This window comes from Sinohyriopsis cumingii, chromosome 11 (genome assembly GCF_028554795.1).
Source record: "Sinohyriopsis cumingii isolate HCF-2022 chromosome 11, ASM2855479v2, whole genome shotgun sequence".
NCBI lineage: Eukaryota > Metazoa > Mollusca > Bivalvia > Unionida > Unionidae > Sinohyriopsis > Sinohyriopsis cumingii.
In genome coordinates this window covers 46,913,866-46,936,690 of record NC_142971.1, presented here as the reverse complement: position 1 = coordinate 46,936,690, position 22,825 = coordinate 46,913,866, and the positions used below count along the sequence as shown (strand labels likewise).

Below are 22,825 nucleotides of genomic sequence, written 5' to 3'. Positions count from 1 at the left end.
TATATATATATATATATATATATATATATATATATATATATATATATATATATATATATATATATATATATATATATATATACGTTTGTGTGTGTACATACATACATACATATGTGTATTATTTACATATAGTCTTGGATAATTTTAATTATTGGGATATGGATTTTAGATATCAACAGATACAAAGGAAACAAACGTTTCAATACATATAATGACATTTTCTTAAATTCTACATTGTATCATATTGACCTACTACTTGCTAGGCAAGCTGACTTTTATAAAATTTGCAAACTCCTTATATATATTTAAACTTACTTTTAGTATTCAACCAGAAAATCAGTACAGTGCAGAAAGATTGAAAATATTATTTCTTTCATATATATATATATATATATATATATATATATATATATATATATATATATATATATATATATATATATATATATATATATATATATATATATATATATATATGAGAGAGAGAGAGAGAGATGGGGGGATTCGGAATGGTTTAAACAGACTCTAAATTACACTGATAAAATGTACATCAGTCCAATGGTTAACATGATAGATTTCTATCAAGCTGGTTGCCCTATTGTACCCTTGAGCAAGACTACCCTCATTGCCTAATAAAACCAAGCAGTCTTTTGCCAGAACACCATAATGTGAACTTAGGCCATCTAAATCAAATTCCTATGTGAAATTTGCCAATATAAGCCAATACACTTTAATGCAAACTTAGCCAATCTAAACCAAATATCTTAATGGAAACTTAGCCAAACACCTTAATGTGAACTTAGCCCATCTAAACCAATGTACCATAATGTGAACTTAGCCCATCTAAACCAAGAAAAGAATAATGTGATATTGGCTCATATAAACAAAAACACCTTAATGCTATCTTAGCCAATCTAAACCAACCGACTTAATTTATTTTTATAAAGAATACAAAGTGAAAATTTAAATACTTTTCAGCATTATAAATGAAATCACAAATAGTCCATGAAAAGTTATATGACAAGTCCAAAAGGGTAGTGTTCCAAATGAATGCCAGTGGTTTTCTGAATGAAGTCCAATTTTGAATGTGCTGATGTAATAACAATCTTGACGTGTGGCGATGATGTAATTTAGAATGTCCTTGAATGAATTCATAATAGTCCCAAAATAGCGATTTTTGATATTTGGACATTAGTATTGGGGTGTATGGACATATTTGTTTTGCTTATCAAAACGTTGGAAATCGCCGACACCATGCGGTATCGGCATAGGCTGCTTACTAGCCACAGGGGGCTCGTATCATTGCTTACAATGAAACTATCAGTCGTACATATAGTATAAAATGTATGACTGTCAGTTCAATTGTGAGCAACGATGCGAGCCCCTGTGCTTACTAGCCTGCCATGCAAACTTGACCGACCTTTCATCGAGATATACCTGCATGAAATCGAGAGAAATACGATTTATTTTCTCAGAAATAATTCCGAGTATAACATCATTTGTCGTTAATGAAGCTGACTGACGAAAGAAAACGACAACCTTGATGAAATTTGACACGGAACTCGCCATTGTATTACTATTCAAATGACTGCACAAATATGGCAACCTACATGTCAGTGACATCGGCGATCAAATAAGCTCTTGCTTCTTTACAGATTGAAACTGAAGGGATGTATTGTCGTAAGCAGAGCTCTCCCCTGTCTCTAATATATATATATATATATATATATATATATATATATATATATATATATATATATATATATATATATATATATATATATATATATATATATATATATATATATATATATATATATATATATATATATATATATATGTGTGTGTGTGTGTGTGTGTGTGTGTGTGTGTGTGTGTGCGTGTGTAATATATCTTTGTAACGACGAAGAGACAACCTATATTAGTCTTAAATTTGTACATACAAATGTCTACGGCCATACCACGTTGAAAACACCGGTCCTCGTCCGATCACCGAAGTTAAGCAACGTCGGGCCCGGTTAGTACTTGGATGGGTGACCGCCTGGGAATACCGGGTGCTGTAGGCATTTTTTAAATTTTTTTTTGGTTCCATCCTCACTGTGAGGATATGCGATCATATATGGCCAATATTTCTTGTTCACAAATCTGGTGCAAATTTTTCAGTTTCCTCTACCTCCAGGATCGAAATGGGCCGCCTCGTATGCCGTCCAGATCCTCCAAATTTCTTCTGATATTCCGGATTCAGCCCTATAGCGAATAATTGCAACGTATGCAATCGATGTCTTTCATTTTGGATACTTGTCTGTGGTATTTCTTATTCAATAATTGATAGATATATTTGGAATGTATTATTTTTAATTATTTTAATTTATTTACCTGTTTTTAGCAGGGCACCAGTCTATCAGTGTGAAACTTGGCATCCCTTAGCGAATACTTCGAATATGGGCCATTGACAAAATAAATTGGTGTATAAATCTCTGTTTTGATTACAGTAAGTTTGGATGGATGTTCCCTGCTTCCACTTCCTTGCACTTTCTGTGTTTCCACAACTTTAACGTTTCCGAGCTGCAAGACGATATCCGTTTCAAATCAGATTCGAGTCCGTCTTTAAAGGTAGCTCATAGGCTGATGTCGATTATTTACCTATTGAATTAGTCAGTTGATACAAGATAAATAATAATAATAATAATAATGCCCAAAAACAACAAAAATGAACTGAATCTTCGTTTAAATGCATTGTTATTTAAGTCCATTTGAAGGTGTAAACCTCCGGTTAAGCAACTAATGTCCGAGTCCGAAAATGCCTGAATTACAAATTTGAATAATGTATGAAGGCAGTTTATCTATATAAGTTTTAATAAGTACACTTTAATTACTAATTTTACACGGCACATAAACGTAAACGTCTGTACATCGGAAACGGTGAAGAGAGAAGCGAATATAAGTCTTAAATTTACACACACTTGTGTCTACGGCCATACCACGTTGAAAGCACCGGTTCTCGTCCGATCACCGAAGTTAAGCAACGTCGGGCCCGGTTAGTACTTGGATGGGTGACCGCCTGGGAATACCGGGTGCTGTAGACTCTAATTTTTTTTTTTTCTTTTATAACTAAAAACAGTTGAAGTTTTTCTTTCTTTCTTTTATTGTAACTAAATTTACTTTATTCAATATAAATAATAAATAGAGCAATTTCTCGACTTTCATTTTCTCTTTTTCCTTAACTTTCTTCAATAATTCGGATCCTAAAAAAATCAAGTATAGGACCTGAATATAGCAAATGTTGCTTTGCACTTCTCTGCTCTTGGTTTCGATCCTTACTACTGGAATATGCGATCATAGATGACCAGTATTTCTTATTAACAAATTCGGTTCAATTTATCCAGTTTCCTCTACTTTTACTACCACAACAAGCTGCCTCCTTTCACGTCGAAATACTTCCTTCAAGTTTCTTCTCATATATTCCTGGTGTAGTCTCTAGCGCAGAGTTGCAAAATATGCGATCAATGTCTTTCATTTTGGGTACTTATTTGTGGTATTTCTTATTCACTAATTGATTGATAAATATGGAATGTATGAATTGTGAGAATTTTTTATATTAATTTATTGATTGATTGATTTCTTTTACAGCAGGGCCTCAGTCTGCCAGTGGGAAAATTGGCATCCTGTAGCGAATACTGTAAATATGGGCCATTGGCTAAATAAATTGGGTTATAAAATTCTGTTTTGATTACAGTAAGTTTAGATAGATATTCCATGCTTCCACTTTCTGTATTTCCACAACGTTAACTTCTACAAGTTGCAAGAAGAGATCCTTTGCAAATCTCATAAGACCCTATTTTTAAAGTTAGCTTATAGGCCGGTGTCGCTTATTTTAACCAAATGATAGGACAGAAAGAGGAATAATAATAATAATAATAACAACAACAATAATGTCCTGAATCTGCATTTTAAGTCAATTTCAACATGGAATTCTCCCCTTATCTGGGTCAGAAAATGGATGAGTGACAAATATGAGTATCTGAGGCCAGTTTTGCTTCTTTTGGATTAGAACTTTGAATCAGTATACACTTTAGTTACTAATATTATACTGCACACAAACATTTGTACATCGGAAACGTTGAAGAGATGTGTGACTAATCAGCCCAAGAGTCTTGAAAACGCATCAAGACAACAAATTATGTTTTACAGTCGAAATGTTGTTCTCACTAGAACTGAAATCATTTAATTTCTACTTAAATGCCCGAAAAATTTACAATTAAAACTACAATAAATGTTTTATACCTAGTCCCGCACAGTGACGTTTATCTGATTCCCTGTACTCACCGAGAGCATTCTGTGTCATATGGATGCATATCAAATGAAGTGAAAAGTAATGGAATACTCGCTTTTTTATTTATCCCTATGCATCGTGGTGCCCACACCATGATGAGACGCTGTTTCAATAAACCTTTTTATATATGTTCTTTACTGTTCTTCCTTTTTCTTCTTGCTTTATCATACTGACACACGAGAGAGAGAGAGAGAGAGAGAGAGAGAGTATGCAACAAAGTTCGCATAACTTTATCAGCTATTAACATTAATTGTACTTCTGTGTAATTTTATTTTTAACGCGTTATCCTATAACGATTGCAAACAAGGGCAAAAACTCTACTGATCTTACTCGATAATTATACCATACTGAATTAATAAGTTTATCTCGTAAAAACGGATCATATATATATCCTGGGTGGCTGAGGGTGTTTTAAGATATGTGTGTGTCTTTTGTGATATATATATATATATATATATATATATATATATATATATATATATATATATATATATATATATATATATATTATATACGTTTGTGTGTGTACATACATACATACATATGTGTATTATTTACATATAGTCTTGGATAATTTTAATTATTGGGATATGGATTTTAGATATCAACAGATACAAAGGAAACAAACGTTTCAATACATATAATGACATTTTCTTAAATTCTACATTGTATCATATTGACCTACTACTTGCTAGGCAAGCTGACTTTTATAAAATTTGCAAACTCCTTATATATATTTAAACTTACTTTTAGTATTCAACCAGAAAATCAGTACAGTGCAGAAAGATTGAAAATATTATTTCTTTCATATATATATATATATATATATATATATATATATATATATATATATATATATATATATATATATATATATATATATATATATATATATATATATATATATATATATATATATATGTGAGAGAGAGAGAGAGAGAGATGGGGGGATTCGGAATGGTTTAAACAGACTCTAAATTACACTGATAAAATGTACATCAGTCCAATGGTTAACATGATAGATTTCTATCAAGCTGGTTGCCCTATTGTACCCTTGAGCAAGACTACCCTCATTGCCTAACAAAACCAAGCAGTCTTTTGCCAGAACACCATAATGTGAACTTAGGCCATCTAAATCAAATTCCTATGTGAAATTTGCCAATATAAGCCAATACACTTTAATGCAAACTTAGCCAATCTAAACCAAATATCTTAATGGAAACTTAGCCAAACACCTTAATGTGAACTTAGCCCATCTAAACCAATGTACCATAATGTGAACTTAGCCCATCTAAACCAAGAAAAGAATAATGTGATATTGGCTCATATAAACAAAAACACCTTAATGCTATCTTAGCCAATCTAAACCAACCGACTTAATTTATTTTTATAAAGAATACAAAGTGAAAATTTAAATACTTTTCAGCATTATAAATGAAATCACAAATAGTCCATGAAAAGTTATATGACAAGTCCAAAAGGGTAGTGTTCCAAATGAATGCCAGTGGTTTTCTGAATGAAGTCCAATTTTGAATGTGCTGATGTAATAACAATCTTGACGTGTGGCGATGATGTAATTTAGAATGTCCTTGAATGAATTCATAATAGTCCCAAAATAGCGATTTTTGATATTTGGACATTAGTATTGGGGTGTATGGACATTTGTTTTGCTTATCAAAACGTTGGAAATCGCCGACACCATGCGGTATCGGCATAGGCTGCTTACTAGCCACAGGGGGCTCGTATCATTGCTTACAATGAAACTATCAGTCGTACATATAGTATAAAATGTATGACTGTCAGTTCAATTGTGAGCAACGATGCGAGCCCCTGTGCTTACTAGCCTGCCATGCAAACTTGACCGACCTTTCATCGAGATATACCTGCATGAAATCGAGAGAAATACGATTTATTTTCTCAGAAATAATTCCGAGTATAACATCATTTGTCGTTAATGAAGCTGACTGACGAAAGAAAACGACAACCTTGATGAAATTTGACACGGAACTCGCCATTGTATTACTATTCAAATGACTGCACAAATATGGCAACCTACATGTCAGTGACATCGGCGATCAAATAAGCTCTTGCTTCTTTACAGATTGAAACTGAAGGGATGTATTGTCGTAAGCAGAGCTCTCCCCTGTCTCTAATATATATATATATATATATATATATATATATATATATATATATATATATATATATATATATATATATATATATATATATATATATATATATATTTATATATATATATGTGTGTGTGTGTGTGTGTGTGTGTGTGTGTGCGTGTGTAATATATCTTTGTAACGACGAAGAGACAACCTATATTAGTCTTAAATTTGTACATACAAATGTCTACGGCCATACCACGTTGAAAACACCGGTTCTCGTCCGATCACCGAAGTTAAGCAACGTCGGGCCCGGTTAGTACTTGGATGGGTGACCGCCTGGGAATACCGGGTGCTGTAGGCATTTTTTAAATTTTTTTTTGGTTCCATCCTCACTGTGAGGATATGCGATCATATATGGCCAATATTTCTTGTTCACAAATCTGGTGCAAATTTTTCAGTTTCCTCTACCTCCAGGATCGAAATGGGCCGCCTCGTATGCCGTCCAGATCCTCCAAATTTCTTCTGATATTCCGGATTCAGCCTATAGCGAATAATTGCAACGTATGCAATCGATGTCTTTCATTTTGGATACTTGTCTGTGGTATTTCTTATTCAATAATTGATAGATATATTTGGAATGTATTATTTTTAATTATTTTAATTTATTTACCTGTTTTTAGCAGGGCACCAGTCTATCAGTGTGAAACTTGGCATCCCTTAGCGAATACTTCGAATATGGGCCATTGACAAAATAAATTGGTGTATAAATCTCTGTTTTGATTACAGTAAGTTTGGATGGATGTTCCCTGCTTCCACTTCCTTGCACTTTCTGTGTTTCCACAACTTTAACGTTTCCGAGCTGCAAGACGATATCCGTTTCAAATCAGATTCGAGTCCGTCTTTAAAGGTAGCTCATAGGCTGATGTCGATTATTTACCTATTGAATTAGTCAGTTGATATAAGATAAATAATAATAATAATAATAATAATAATGCCCAAAAACAACAAAAATGAACTGAATCTTCGTTTAAATGCATTGTTATTTAAGTCCATTTGAAGGTGTAAACCTCCGGTTAAGCAACTAATGTCCGAGTCCGAAAATGCCTGAATTACAAATTTGAATAATGTATGAAGGCAGTTTATCTATATAAGTTTTAATAAGTACACTTTAATTACTAATTTTACACGGCACATAAACGTAAACGTCTGTACATCGGAAACGGTGAAGAGAGAAGCGAATATAAGTCTTAAATTTACACACACTTGTGTCTACGGCCATACCACGTTGAAAGCACCGGTTCTCGTCCGATCACCGAAGTTAAGCAACGTCGGGCCCGGTTAGTACTTGGATGGGTGACCGCCTGGGAATACCGGGTGCTGTAGACTCTAATTTTTTTTTTCTTTTATAACTAAAAACAGTTGAAGTTTTTCTTTCTTTCTTTTATTGTAACTAAATTTACTTTATTCAATATAAATAATAAATAGAGCAATTTCTCGACTTTCATTTTCTCTTTTTCCTTAACTTTCTTCAATAATTCGGATCTTAAAAAAATCAAGTATAGGACCTGAATATAGCAAATGTTGCTTTGCACTTCTCTGCTCTTGGTTTCGATCCTTACTACTGGAATATGCGATCATAGATGACCAGTATTTCTTATTAACAAATTCGGTTCAATTTATCCAGTTTCCTCTACTTTTACTACCACAACAAGCTGCCTCCTTTCACGTCGAAATACTTCCTTCAAGTTTCTTCTCATATATTCCTGGTGTAGTCTCTAGCGCAGAGTTGCAAAATATGCGATCAATGTCTTTCATTTTGGGTACTTATTTGTGGTATTTCTTATTCACTAATTGATTGATAAATATGGAATGTATGAATTGTGAGAATTTTTTATATTAATTTATTGATTGATTGATTTCTTTTACAGCAGGGCCTCAGTCTGCCAGTGGGAAAATTGGCATCCTGTAGCGAATACTGTAAATATGGGCCATTGGCTAAATAAATTGGGTTATAAAATTCTGTTTTGATTACAGTAAGTTTAGATAGATATTTCATGCTTCCACTTTCTGTATTTCCACAACGTTAACTTCTACAAGTTGCAAGAAGAGATCCTTTGCAAATCTCATAAGACCCTATTTTTAAAGTTAGCTTATAGGCCGGTGTCGCTTATTTTAACCAAATGATAGGACAGAAAGAGGAATAATAATAATAATAATAACAACAACAATAATGTCCTGAATCTGCATTTTAAGTCAATTTCAACATGGAATTCTCCCCTTATCTGGGTCAGAAAATGGATGAGTGACAAATATGAGTATCTGAGGCCAGTTTTGCTTCTTTTGGATTAGAACTTTGAATCAGTATACACTTTAGTTACTAATATTATACTGCACACAAACATTTGTACATCGGAAACGTTGAAGAGATGTGTGACTAATCAGCCCAAGAGTCTTGAAAACGCATCAAGACAACAAATTATGTTTTACAGTCGAAATGTTGTTCTCACTAGAACTGAAATCATTTAATTTCTACTTAAATGCCCGAAAAATTTACAATTAAAACTACAATAAATGTTTTATACCTAGTCCCGCACAGTGACGTTTATCTGATTCCCTGTACTCACCGAGAGCATTCTGTGTCATATGGATGCATATCAAATGAAGTGAAAAGTAATGGAATACTCGCTTTTTTATTTATCCCTATGCATCGTGGTGCCCACACCATGATGAGACGCTGTTTCAATAAACCTTTTTATATATGTTCTTTACTGTTCTTCCTTTTTCTTCTTGCTTTATCATACTGACACACGAGAGAGAGAGAGAGAGAGAGAGAGAGAGTATGCAACAAAGTTCGCATAACTTTATCAGCTATTAACATTAATTGTACTTCTGTGTAATTTTATTTTTAACGCGTTATCCTATAACGATTGCAAACAAGGGCAAAAACTCTACTGATCTTACTCGATAATTATACCATACTGAATTAATAAGTTTATCTCGTAAAAACGGATCATATATATATCCTGGGTGGCTGAGGGTGTTTTAAGATATGTGTGTGTCTTTTGTGATATATATATATATATATATATATATATATATATATATATATATATATATATATATATATATATATATATATATATATATATATATACGTTTGTGTGTGTACATACATACATACATATGTGTATTATTTACATATAGTCTTGGATAATTTTAATTATTGGGATATGGATTTTAGATATCAACAGATACAAAGGAAACAAACGTTTCAATACATATAATGACATTTTCTTAAATTCTACATTGTATCATATTGACCTACTACTTGCTAGGCAAGCTGACTTTTATAAAATTTGCAAACTCCTTATATATATTTAAACTTACTTTTAGTATTCAACCAGAAAATCAGTACAGTGCAGAAAGATTGAAAATATTATTTCTTTCATATATATATATATATATATATATATATATATATATATATATATATATATATATATATATATATATATATATATATATATATATATATATATATATATATATATATATATGAGAGAGAGAGAGAGAGAGAGATGGGGGGATTCGGAATGGTTTAAACAGACTCTAAATTACACTGATAAAATGTACATCAGTCCAATGGTTAACATGATAGATTTCTATCAAGCTGGTTGCCCTATTGTACCCTTGAGCAAGACTACCCTCATTGCCTAATAAAACCAAGCAGTCTTTTGCCAGAACACCATAATGTGAACTTAGGCCATCTAAATCAAATTCCTATGTGAAATTTGCCAATATAAGCCAATACACTTTAATGCAAACTTAGCCAATCTAAACCAAATATCTTAATGGAAACTTAGCCAAACACCTTAATGTGAACTTAGCCCATCTAAACCAATGTACCATAATGTGAACTTAGCCCATCTAAACCAAGAAAAGAATAATGTGATATTGGCTCATATAAACAAAAACACCTTAATGCTATCTTAGCCAATCTAAACCAACCGACTTAATTTATTTTTATAAAGAATACAAAGTGAAAATTTAAATACTTTTCAGCATTATAAATGAAATCACAAATAGTCCATGAAAAGTTATATGACAAGTCCAAAAGGGTAGTGTTCCAAATGAATGCCAGTGGTTTTCTGAATGAAGTCCAATTTTGAATGTGCTGATGTAATAACAATCTTGACGTGTGGCGATGATGTAATTTAGAATGTCCTTGAATGAATTCATAATAGTCCCAAAATAGCGATTTTTGATATTTGGACATTAGTATTGGGGTGTATGGACATATTTGTTTTGCTTATCAAAACGTTGGAAATCGCCGACACCATGCGGTATCGGCATAGGCTGCTTACTAGCCACAGGGGGCTCGTATCATTGCTTACAATGAAACTATCAGTCGTACATATAGTATAAAATGTATGACTGTCAGTTCAATTGTGAGCAACGATGCGAGCCCCTGTGCTTACTAGCCTGCCATGCAAACTTGACCGACCTTTCATCGAGATATACCTGCATGAAATCGAGAGAAATACGATTTATTTTCTCAGAAATAATTCCGAGTATAACATCATTTGTCGTTAATGAAGCTGACTGACGAAAGAAAACGACAACCTTGATGAAATTTGACACGGAACTCGCCATTGTATTACTATTCAAATGACTGCACAAATATGGCAACCTACATGTCAGTGACATCGGCGATCAAATAAGCTCTTGCTTCTTTACAGATTGAAACTGAAGGGATGTATTGTCGTAAGCAGAGCTCTCCCCTGTCTCTAATATATATATATATATATATATATATATATATATATATATATATATATATATATATATATATATATATATATATATATATATATATATATATATATGTGTGTGTGTGTGTGTGTGTGTGTGTGTGTGTAATATATCTTTGTAACGACGAAGAGACAACCTATATTAGTCTTAAATTTGTACATACAAATGTCTACGGCCATACCACGTTGAAAACACCGGTTCTCGTCCGATCACCGAAGTTAAGCAACGTCGGGCCCGGTTAGTACTTGGATGGGTGACCGCCTGGGAATACCGGGTGCTGTAGGCATTTTTTAAATTTTTTTTTGGTTCCATCCTCACTGTGAGGATATGCGATCATATATGGCCAATATTTCTTGTTCACAAATCTGGTGCAAATTTTTCAGTTTCCTCTACCTCCAGGATCGAAATGGGCCGCCTCGTATGCCGTCCAGATCCTCCAAATTTCTTCGGATATTCCGGATTCAGCCTATAGCGAATAATTGCAACGTATGCAATCGATGTCTTTCATTTTGGATACTTGTCTGTGGTATTTCTTATTCAATAATTGATAGATATATTTGGAATGTATTATTTTTAATTATTTTAATTTATTTACCTGTTTTTAGCAGGGCACCAGTCTATCAGTGTGAAACTTGGCATCCCTTAGCGAATACTTCGAATATGGGCCATTGACAAAATAAATTGGTGTATAAATCTCTGTTTTGATTACAGTAAGTTTGGATGGATGTTCCCTGCTTCCACTTCCTTGCACTTTCTGTGTTTCCACAACTTTAACGTTTCCGAGCTGCAAGACGATATCCGTTTCAAATCAGATTCGAGTCCGTCTTTAAAGGTAGCTCATAGGCTGATGTCGATTATTTACCTATTGAATTAGTCAGTTGATACAAGATAAATAATAATAATAATAATAATGCCCAAAAACAACAAAAATGAACTGAATCTTCGTTTAAATGCATTGTTATTTAAGTCCATTTGAAGGTGTAAACCTCCGGTTAAGCAACTAATGTCCGAGTCCGAAAATGCCTGAATTACAAATTTGAATAATGTATGAAGGCAGTTTATCTATATAAGTTTTAATAAGTACACTTTAATTACTAATTTTACACGGCACATAAACGTAAACGTCTGTACATCGGAAACGGTGAAGAGAGAAGCGAATATAAGTCTTAAATTTACACACACTTGTGTCTACGGCCATACCACGTTGAAAGCACCGGTTCTCGTCCGATCACCGAAGTTAAGCAACGTCGGGCCCGGTTAGTACTTGGATGGGTGACCGCCTGGGAATACCGGGTGCTGTAGACTCTAATTTTTTTTTTTTCTTTTATAACTAAAAACAGTTGAAGTTTTTCTTTCTTTCTTTTATTGTAACTAAATTTACTTTATTCAATATAAATAATAAATAGAGCAATTTCTCGACTTTCATTTTCTCTTTTTCCTTAACTTTCTTCAATAATTCGGATCCTAAAAAAATCAAGTATAGGACCTGAATATAGCAAATGTTGCTTTGCACTTCTCTGCTCTTGGTTTCGATCCTTACTACTGGAATATGCGATCATAGATGACCAGTATTTCTTATTAACAAATTCGGTTCAATTTATCCAGTTTCCTCTACTTTTACTACCACAACAAGCTGCCTCCTTTCACGTCGAAATACTTCCTTCAAGTTTCTTCTCATATATTCCTGGTGTAGTCTCTAGCGCAGAGTTGCAAAATATGCGATCAATGTCTTTCATTTTGGGTACTTATTTGTGGTATTTCTTATTCACTAATTGATTGATAAATATGGAATGTATGAATTGTGAGAATTTTTTATATTAATTTATTGATTGATTGATTTCTTTTACAGCAGGGCCTCAGTCTGCCAGTGGGAAAATTGGCATCCTGTAGCGAATACTGTAAATATGGGCCATTGGCTAAATAAATTGGGTTATAAAATTCTGTTTTGATTACAGTAAGTTTAGATAGATATTCCATGCTTCCACTTTCTGTATTTCCACAACGTTAACTTCTACAAGTTGCAAGAAGAGATCCTTTGCAAATCTCATAAGACCCTATTTTTAAAGTTAGCTTATAGGCCGGTGTCGCTTATTTTAACCAAATGATAGGACAGAAAGAGGAATAATAATAATAATAATAACAACAACAATAATGTCCTGAATCTGCATTTTAAGTCAATTTCAACATGGAATTCTCCCCTTATCTGGGTCAGAAAATGGATGAGTGACAAATATGAGTATCTGAGGCCAGTTTTGCTTCTTTTGGATTAGAACTTTGAATCAGTATACACTTTAGTTACTAATATTATACTGCACACAAACATTTGTACATCGGAAACGTTGAAGAGATGTGTGACTAATCAGCCCAAGAGTCTTGAAAACGCATCAAGACAACAAATTATGTTTTACAGTCGAAATCTTGTTCTCACTAGAACTGAAATCATTTAATTTCTACTTAAATGCCCGAAAAATTTACAATTAAAACTACAATAAATGTTTTATACCTAGTCCCGCACAGTGACGTTTATCTGATTCCCTGTACTCACCGAGAGCATTCTGTGTCATATGGATGCATATCAAATGAAGTGAAAAGTAATGGAATACTCGCTTTTTTATTTATCCCTATGCATCGTGGTGCCCACACCATGATGAGACGCTGTTTCAATAAACCTTTTTATATATGTTCTTTACTGTTCTTCCTTTTTCTTCTTGCTTTATCATACTGACACACGAGAGAGAGAGAGAGAGAGAGAGAGAGAGAGAGTATGCAACAAAGTTCGCATAACTTTATCAGCTATTAACATTAATTGTACTTCTGTGTAATTTTATTTTTAACGCGTTATCCTATAACGATTGCAAACAAGGGCAAAAACTCTACTGATCTTACTCGATAATTATACCATACTGAATTAATAAGTTTATCTCGTAAAAACGGATCATATATATATCCTGGGTGGCTGAGGGTGTTTTAAGATATGTGTGTGTCTTTTGTGATATATATATATATATATATATATATATATATATATATATATATATATATATATATATATATATATATATACGTTTGTGTGTGTACATACATACATACATATGTGTATTATTTACATATAGTCTTGGATAATTTTAATTATTGGGATATGGATTTTAGATATCAACAGATACAAAGGAAACAAACGTTTCAATACATATAATGACATTTTCTTAAATTCTACATTGTATCATATTGACCTACTACTTGCTAGGCAAGCTGACTTTTATAAAATTTGCAAACTCCTTATATATATTTAAACTTACTTTTAGTATTCAACCAGAAAATCAGTACAGTGCAGAAAGATTGAAAATATTATTTCTTTCATATATATATATATATATATATATATATATATATATATATATATATATATATATATATATATATATATATATATATATATATATATATGAGAGAGAGAGAGAGAGATGGGGGGATTCGGAATGGTTTAAACAGACTCTAAATTACACTGATAAAATGTACATCAGTCCAATGGTTAACATGATAGATTTCTATCAAGCTGGTTGCCCTATTGTACCCTTGAGCAAGACTACCCTCATTGCCTAATAAAACCAAGCAGTCTTTTGCCAGAACACCATAATGTGAACTTAGGCCATCTAAATCAAATTCCTATGTGAAATTTGCCAATATAAGCCAATACACTTTAATGCAAACTTAGCCAATCTAAACCAAATATCTTAATGGAAACTTAGCCAAACACCTTAATGTGAACTTAGCCCATCTAAACCAATGTACCATAATGTGAACTTAGCCCATCTAAACCAAGAAAAGAATAATGTGATATTGGCTCATATAAACAAAAACACCTTAATGCTATCTTAGCCAATCTAAACCAACCGACTTAATTTATTTTTATAAAGAATACAAAGTGAAAATTTAAATACTTTTCAGCATTATAAATGAAATCACAAATAGTCCATGAAAAGTTATATGACAAGTCCAAAAGGGTAGTGTTCCAAATGAATGCCAGTGGTTTTCTGAATGAAGTCCAATTTTGAATGTGCTGATGTAATAACAATCTTGACGTGTGGCGATGATGTAATTTAGAATGTCCTTGAATGAATTCATAATAGTCCCAAAATAGCGATTTTTGATATTTGGACATTAGTATTGGGGTGTATGGACATATTTGTTTTGCTTATCAAAACGTTGGAAATCGCCGACACCATGCGGTATCGGCATAGGCTGCTTACTAGCCACAGGGGGCTCGTATCATTGCTTACAATGAAACTATCAGTCGTACATATAGTATAAAATGTATGACTGTCAGTTCAATTGTGAGCAACGATGCGAGCCCCTGTGCTTACTAGCCTGCCATGCAAACTTGACCGACCTTTCATCGAGATATACCTGCATGAAATCGAGAGAAATACGATTTATTTTCTCAGAAATAATTCCGAGTATAACATCATTTGTCGTTAATGAAGCTGACTGACGAAAGAAAACGACAACCTTGATGAAATTTGACACGGAACTCGCCATTGTATTACTATTCAAATGACTGCACAAATATGGCAACCTACATGTCAGTGACATCGGCGATCAAATAAGCTCTTGCTTCTTTACAGATTGAAACTGAAGGGATGTATTGTCGTAAGCAGAGCTCTCCCCTGTCTCTAATATATATATATATATATATATATATATATATATATATATATATATATATATATATATATATATATATATATATATATATATATATATATATATATATATATATATATATATATATATATATATGTGTGTGTGTGTGTGTGTGTGTGTGTGTGTGTGTGCGTGTGTAATATATCTTTGTAACGACGAAGAGACAACCTATATTAGTCTTAAATTTGTACATACAAATGTCTACGGCCATACCACGTTGAAAACACCGGTTCTCGTCCGATCACCGAAGTTAAGCAACGTCGGGCCCGGTTAGTACTTGGATGGGTGACCGCCTGGGAATACCGGGTGCTGTAGGCATTTTTTAAATTTTTTTTTGGTTCCATCCTCACTGTGAGGATATGCGATCATATATGGCCAATATTTCTTGTTCACAAATCTGGTGCAAATTTTTCAGTTTCCTCTACCTCCAGGATCGAAATGGGCCGCCTCGTATGCCGTCCAGATCCTCCAAATTTCTTCGGATATTCCGGATTCAGCCTATAGCGAATAATTGCAACGTATGCAATCGATGTCTTTCATTTTGGATACTTGTCTGTGGTATTTCTTATTGAATAATTGATAGATATATTTGGAATGTATTATTTTTAATTATTTTAATTTATTTACCTGTTTTTAGCAGGGCACCAGTCTATCAGTGTGAAACTTGGCATCCCTTAGCGAATACTTCGAATATGGGCCATTGACAAAATAAATTGGTGTATAAATCTCTGTTTTGATTACAGTAAGTTTGGATGGATGTTCCCTGCTTCCACTTCCTTGCACTTTCTGTGTTTCCACAACTTTAACGTTTCCGAGCTGCAAGACGATATCCGTTTCAAATCAGATTCGAGTCCGTCTTTAAAGGTAGCTCATAGGCTGATGTCGATTATTTACCTATTGAATTAGTCAGTTGATACAAGATAAATAATAATAATAATAATAATGCCCAAAAACAACAAAAATGAACTGAATCTTCGTTTAAATGCATTGTTATTTAAGTCCATTTGAAGGTGTAAACCTCCGGTTAAGCAACTAATGTCCGAGTCCGAAAATGCCTGAATTACAAATTTGAATAATGTATGAAGGCAGTTTATCTATATAAGTTTTAATAAGTACACTTTAATTACTAATTTTACACGGCACATAAACGTAAACGTCTGTACATCGGAAACGGTGAAGAGAGAAGCGAATATAAGTCTTAAATTTACACACACTTGTGTCTACGGCCATACCACGTTGAAAGCACCGGTTCTCGTCCGATCACCGAAGTTAAGCAACGTCGGGCCCGGTTAGTACTTGGATGGGTGACCGCCTGGGAATACCGGGTGCTGTAGACTCTAATTTTTTTTTTTTCTTTTATAACTAAAAACAGTTGAAGTTTTTCTTTCTTTCTTTTATTGTAACTAAATTTACTTTATTCAATATAAATAATAAATAGAGCAATTTCTCGACTTTCATTTTCTCTTTTTCCTTAACTTTCTTCAATAATTCGGATCCTAAAAAAATCAAGTATAGGACCTGAATATAGCAAATGTTGCTTTGCACTTCTCTGCTCTTGGTTTCGATCCTTACTACTGGAATATGCGATCATAGATGACCAGTATTTCTTATTAACAAATTCGGTTCAATTTATCCAGTTTCCTCTACTTTTACTACCACAACAAGCTGCCTCCTTTCACGTCGAAATACTTCCTTCAAGTTTCTTCTCATATATTCCTGGTGTAGTCTCTAGCGCAGAGTTGCAAAATATGCGATCAATGTCTTTCATTTTGGGTACTTATTTGTGGTATTTCTTATTCACTAATTGATTGATAAATATGGAATGTATGAATTGTGAGAATTTTTTATATTAATTTATTGATTGATTGATTTCTTTTACAGCAGGGCCTCAGTCTGCCAGTGGGAAAATTGGCATCCTGTAGCGAATACTGTAAATATGGGCCATTGGCTAAATAAATTGGGTTATAAAATTCTGTTTTGATTACAGTAAGTTTAGATAGATATTCCATGCTTCCACTTTCTGTATTTCCACAACGTTAACTTCTACAAGTTGCAAGAAGAGATCCTTTGCAAATCTGATAAGACCCTATTTTTAAAGTTAGCTTATAGGCCGGTGTCGCTTATTTTAACCAAATGATAGGACAGAAAGAGGAATAATAATAATAATAATAACAACAACAATAATGTCCTGAATCTGCATTTTAAGTCAATTTCAACATGGAATTCTCCCCTTATCTGGGTCAGAAAATGGATGAGTGACAAATATGAGTATCTGAGGCCAGTTTTGCTTCTTTTGGATTAGAACTTTGAATCAGTATACACTTTAGTTACTAATATTATACTGCACACAAACATTTGTACATCGGAAACGTTGAAGAGATGTGTGACTAATCAGCCCAAGAGTCTTGAAAACGCATCAAAGACAACAAATTATGTTTTACAGTCGAAATGTTGTTCTCACTAGAACTGAAATCATTTAATTTCTACTTAAATGCCCGAAAAATTTACAATTAAAACTACAATAAATGTTTTATACCTAGTCCCGCACAGTGACGTTTATCTGATTCCCTGTACTCACCGAGAGCATTCTGTGTCATATGGATGCATATCAAATGAAGTGAAAAGTAATGGAATACTCGCTTTTTTATTTATCCCTATGCATCGTGGTGCCCACACCATGATGAGACGCTGTTTCAATAAACCTTTTTATATATGTTCTTTACTGTTCTTCCTTTTTCTTCTTGCTTTATCATACTGACACACGAGAGAGAGAGAGAGAGAGAGAGAGAGTATGCAACAAAGTTCGCATAACTTTATCAGCTATTAACATTAATTGTACTTCTGTGTAATTTTATTTTTAACGCGTTATCCTATAACGATTGCAAACAAGGGCAAAAACTCTACTGATCTTACTCGATAATTATACCATACTGAATTAATAAGTTTATCTCGTAAAAACGGATCATATATATATCCTGGGTGGCTGAGGGTGTTTTAAGATATGTGTGTGTCTTTTGTGATATATATATATATATATATATATATATATATATATATATATATATATATATATATATATATATATACGTTTGTGTGTGTACATACATACATACATATGTGTATTATTTACATATAGTCTTGGATAATTTTAATTATTGGGATATGGATTTTAGATATCAACAGATACAAAGGAAACAAACGTTTCAATACATATAATGACATTTTCTTAAATTCTACATTGTATCATATTGACCTACTACTTGCTAGGCAAGCTGACTTTTATAAAATTTGCAAACTCCTTATATATATTTAAACTTACTTTTAGTATTCAACCAGAAAATCAGTACAGTGCAGAAAGATTGAAAATATTATTTCTTTCATATATATATATATATATATATATATATATATATATATATATATATATATATATATATATATATATATATATGAGAGAGAGAGAGAGAGATGGGGGGATTCGGAATGGTTTAAACAGACTCTAAATTACACTGATAAAATGTACATCAGTCCAATGGTTAACATGATAGATTTCTATCAAGCTGGTTGCCCTATTGTACCCTTGAGCAAGACTACCCTCATTGCCTAATAAAACCAAGCAGTCTTTTGCCAGAACACCATAATGTGAACTTAGGCCATCTAAATCAAATTCCTATGTGAAATTTGCCAATATAAGCCAATACACTTTAATGCAAACTTAGCCAATCTAAACCAAATATCTTAATGGAAACTTAGCCAAACACCTTAATGTGAACTTAGCCCATCTAAACCAATGTACCATAATGTGAACTTAGCCCATCTAAACCAAGAAAAGAATAATGTGATATTGGCTCATATAAACAAAAACACCTTAATGCTATCTTAGCCAATCTAAACCAACCGACTTAATTTATTTTTATAAAGAATACAAAGTGAAAATTTAAATACTTTTCAGCATTATAAATGAAATCACAAATAGTCCATGAAAAGTTATATGACAAGTCCAAAAGGGTAGTGTTCCAAATGAATGCCAGTGGTTTTCTGAATGAAGTCCAATTTTGAATGTGCTGATGTAATAACAATCTTGACGTGTGGCGATGATGTAATTTAGAATGTCCTTGAATGAATTCATAATAGTCCCAAAATAGCGATTTTTGATATTTGGACATTAGTATTGGGGTGTATGGACATATTTGTTTTGCTTATCAAAACGTTGGAAATCGCCGACACCATGCGGTATCGGCATAGGCTGCTTACTAGCCACAGGGGGCTCGTATCATTGCTTACAATGAAACTATCAGTCGTACATATAGTATAAAATGTATGACTGTCAGTTCAATTGTGAGCAACGATGCGAGCCCCTGTGCTTACTAGCCTGCCATGCAAACTTGACCGACCTTTCATCGAGATATACCTGCATGAAATCGAGAGAAATACGATTTATTTTCTCAGAAATAATTCCGAGTATAACATCATTTGTCGTTAATGAAGCTGACTGACGAAAGAAAACGACAACCTTGATGAAATTTGACACGGAACTCGCCATTGTATTACTATTCAAATGACTGCACAAATATGGCAACCTACATGTCAGTGACATCGGCGATCAAATAAGCTCTTGCTTCTTTACAGATTGAAACTGAAGGGATGTATTGTCGTAAGCAGAGCTCTCCCCTGTCTCTATATATATATATATATATATATATATATATATATATATATATATATATATATATATATATATATATATATATATATATATATATATATATATATATATATATATATATATATATATATATATATATATATGTGTGTGTGTGTGTGTGTGTGTGTGTGTGTGTGTGTGCGTGTGTAATATATCTTTGTAACGACGAAGAGACAACCTATATTAGTCTTAAATTTGTACATACAAATGTCTACGGCCATACCACGTTGAAAACACCGGTTCTCGTCCGATCACCGAAGTTAAGCAACGTCGGGCCCGGTTAGTACTTGGATGGGTGACCGCCTGGGAATACCGGGTGCTGTAGGCATTTTTTAAATTTTTTTTTGGTTCCATCCTCACTGTGAGGATATGCGATCATATATGGCCAATATTTCTTGTTCACAAATCTGGTGCAAATTTTTCAGTTTCCTCTACCTCCAGGATCGAAATGGGCCGCCTCGTATGCCGTCCAGATCCTCCAAATTTCTTCGGATATTCCGGATTCAGCCTATAGCGAATAATTGCAACGTATGCAATCGATGTCTTTCATTTTGGATACTTGTCTGTGGTATTTCTTATTGAATAATTGATAGATATATTTGGAATGTATTATTTTTAATTATTTTAATTTATTTACCTGTTTTTAGCAGGGCACCAGTCTATCAGTGTGAAACTTGGCATCCCTTAGCGAATACTTCGAATATGGGCCATTGACAAAATAAATTGGTGTATAAATCTCTGTTTTGATTACAGTAAGTTTGGATGGATGTTCCCTGCTTCCACTTCCTTGCACTTTCTGTGTTTCCACAACTTTAACGTTTCCGAGCTGCAAGACGATATCCGTTTCAAATCAGATTCGAGTCCGTCTTTAAAGGTAGCTCATAGGCTGATGTCGATTATTTACCTATTGAATTAGTCAGTTGATACAAGATAAATAATAATAATAATAATAATGCCCAAAAACAACAAAAATGAACTGAATCTTCGTTTAAATGCATTGTTATTTAAGTCCATTTGAAGGTGTAAACCTCCGGTTAAGCAACTAATGTCCGAGTCCGAAAATGCCTGAATTACAAATTTGAATAATGTATGAAGGCAGTTTATCTATATAAGTTTTAATAAGTACACTTTAATTACTAATTTTACACGGCACATAAACGTAAACGTCTGTACATCGGAAACGGTGAAGAGAGAAGCGAATATAAGTCTTAAATTTACACACACTTGTGTCTACGGCCATACCACGTTGAAAGCACCGGTTCTCGTCCGATCACCGAAGTTAAGCAACGTCGGGCCCGGTTAGTACTTGGATGGGTGACCGCCTGGGAATACCGGGTGCTGTAGACTCTAATTTTTTTTTTTTCTTTTATAACTAAAAACAGTTGAAGTTTTTCTTTCTTTCTTTTATTGTAACTAAATTTACTTTATTCAATATAAATAATAAATAGAGCAATTTCTCGACTTTCATTTTCTCTTTTTCCTTAACTTTCTTCAATAATTCGGATCCTAAAAAAATCAAGTATAGGACCTGAATATAGCAAATGTTGCTTTGCACTTCTCTGCTCTTGGTTTCGATCCTTACTACTGGAATATGCGATCATAGATGACCAGTATTTCTTATTAACAAATTCGGTTCAATTTATCCAGTTTCCTCTACTTTTACTACCACAACAAGCTGCCTCCTTTCACGTCGAAATACTTCCTTCAAGTTTCTTCTCATATATTCCTGGTGTAGTCTCTAGCGCAGAGTTGCAAAATATGCGATCAATGTCTTTCATTTTGGGTACTTATTTGTGGTATTTCTTATTCACTAATTGATTGATAAATATGGAATGTATGAATTGTGAGAATTTTTTATATTAATTTATTGATTGATTGATTTCTTTTACAGCAGGGCCTCAGTCTGCCAGTGGGAAAATTGGCATCCTGTAGCGAATACTGTAAATATGGGCCATTGGCTAAATAAATTGGGTTATAAAATTCTGTTTTGATTACAGTAAGTTTAGATAGATATTCCATGCTTCCACTTTCTGTATTTCCACAACGTTAACTTCTACAAGTTGCAAGAAGAGATCCTTTGCAAATCTGATAAGACCCTATTTTTAAAGTTAGCTTATAGGCCGGTGTCGCTTATTTTAACCAAATGATAGGACAGAA

The 22,825-nt window shown here is 33.1% G+C and overlaps 10 non-coding genes across 10 annotated transcripts; all 10 read left to right on the top strand.

Moving 5' to 3' along the window:
* Window positions 1-1,947: 1,947 nt before the first annotated feature.
* Window positions 1,948-2,066, top strand: LOC149788249 (5S ribosomal RNA). The gene has a single exon (XR_016424790.1). It is a non-coding gene; the product is annotated as a 5S ribosomal RNA (ribosomal RNA).
* Window positions 2,067-2,967: 901 nt separating this feature from the next.
* LOC149788248 (5S ribosomal RNA) lies at window positions 2,968-3,086 on the top strand. Its single transcript, XR_016424530.1, has one exon. It is a non-coding gene; the product is annotated as a 5S ribosomal RNA (ribosomal RNA).
* A 3,606-nt stretch (window positions 3,087-6,692) lies between these two features.
* On the top strand, window positions 6,693-6,811 carry LOC149788247 (5S ribosomal RNA). Its single transcript, XR_016424665.1, has one exon. It is a non-coding gene; the product is annotated as a 5S ribosomal RNA (ribosomal RNA).
* Window positions 6,812-7,717: 906 nt separating this feature from the next.
* Window positions 7,718-7,836, top strand: LOC149788246 (5S ribosomal RNA). The gene has a single exon (XR_016424529.1). It is a non-coding gene; the product is annotated as a 5S ribosomal RNA (ribosomal RNA).
* A 3,593-nt stretch (window positions 7,837-11,429) lies between these two features.
* On the top strand, window positions 11,430-11,548 carry LOC149788245 (5S ribosomal RNA). Its single transcript, XR_016424664.1, has one exon. It is a non-coding gene; the product is annotated as a 5S ribosomal RNA (ribosomal RNA).
* Window positions 11,549-12,448: 900 nt separating this feature from the next.
* On the top strand, window positions 12,449-12,567 carry LOC149788244 (5S ribosomal RNA). The gene has a single exon (XR_016424528.1). It is a non-coding gene; the product is annotated as a 5S ribosomal RNA (ribosomal RNA).
* A 3,595-nt stretch (window positions 12,568-16,162) lies between these two features.
* Window positions 16,163-16,281, top strand: LOC149788243 (5S ribosomal RNA). The gene has a single exon (XR_016424663.1). It is a non-coding gene; the product is annotated as a 5S ribosomal RNA (ribosomal RNA).
* Window positions 16,282-17,181: 900 nt separating this feature from the next.
* Window positions 17,182-17,300, top strand: LOC149788242 (5S ribosomal RNA). Its single transcript, XR_016424527.1, has one exon. It is a non-coding gene; the product is annotated as a 5S ribosomal RNA (ribosomal RNA).
* A 3,577-nt stretch (window positions 17,301-20,877) lies between these two features.
* On the top strand, window positions 20,878-20,996 carry LOC149788241 (5S ribosomal RNA). The gene has a single exon (XR_016424662.1). It is a non-coding gene; the product is annotated as a 5S ribosomal RNA (ribosomal RNA).
* Window positions 20,997-21,896: 900 nt separating this feature from the next.
* Window positions 21,897-22,015, top strand: LOC149788240 (5S ribosomal RNA). The gene has a single exon (XR_016424526.1). It is a non-coding gene; the product is annotated as a 5S ribosomal RNA (ribosomal RNA).
* Window positions 22,016-22,825: the final 810 nt, after the last annotated feature.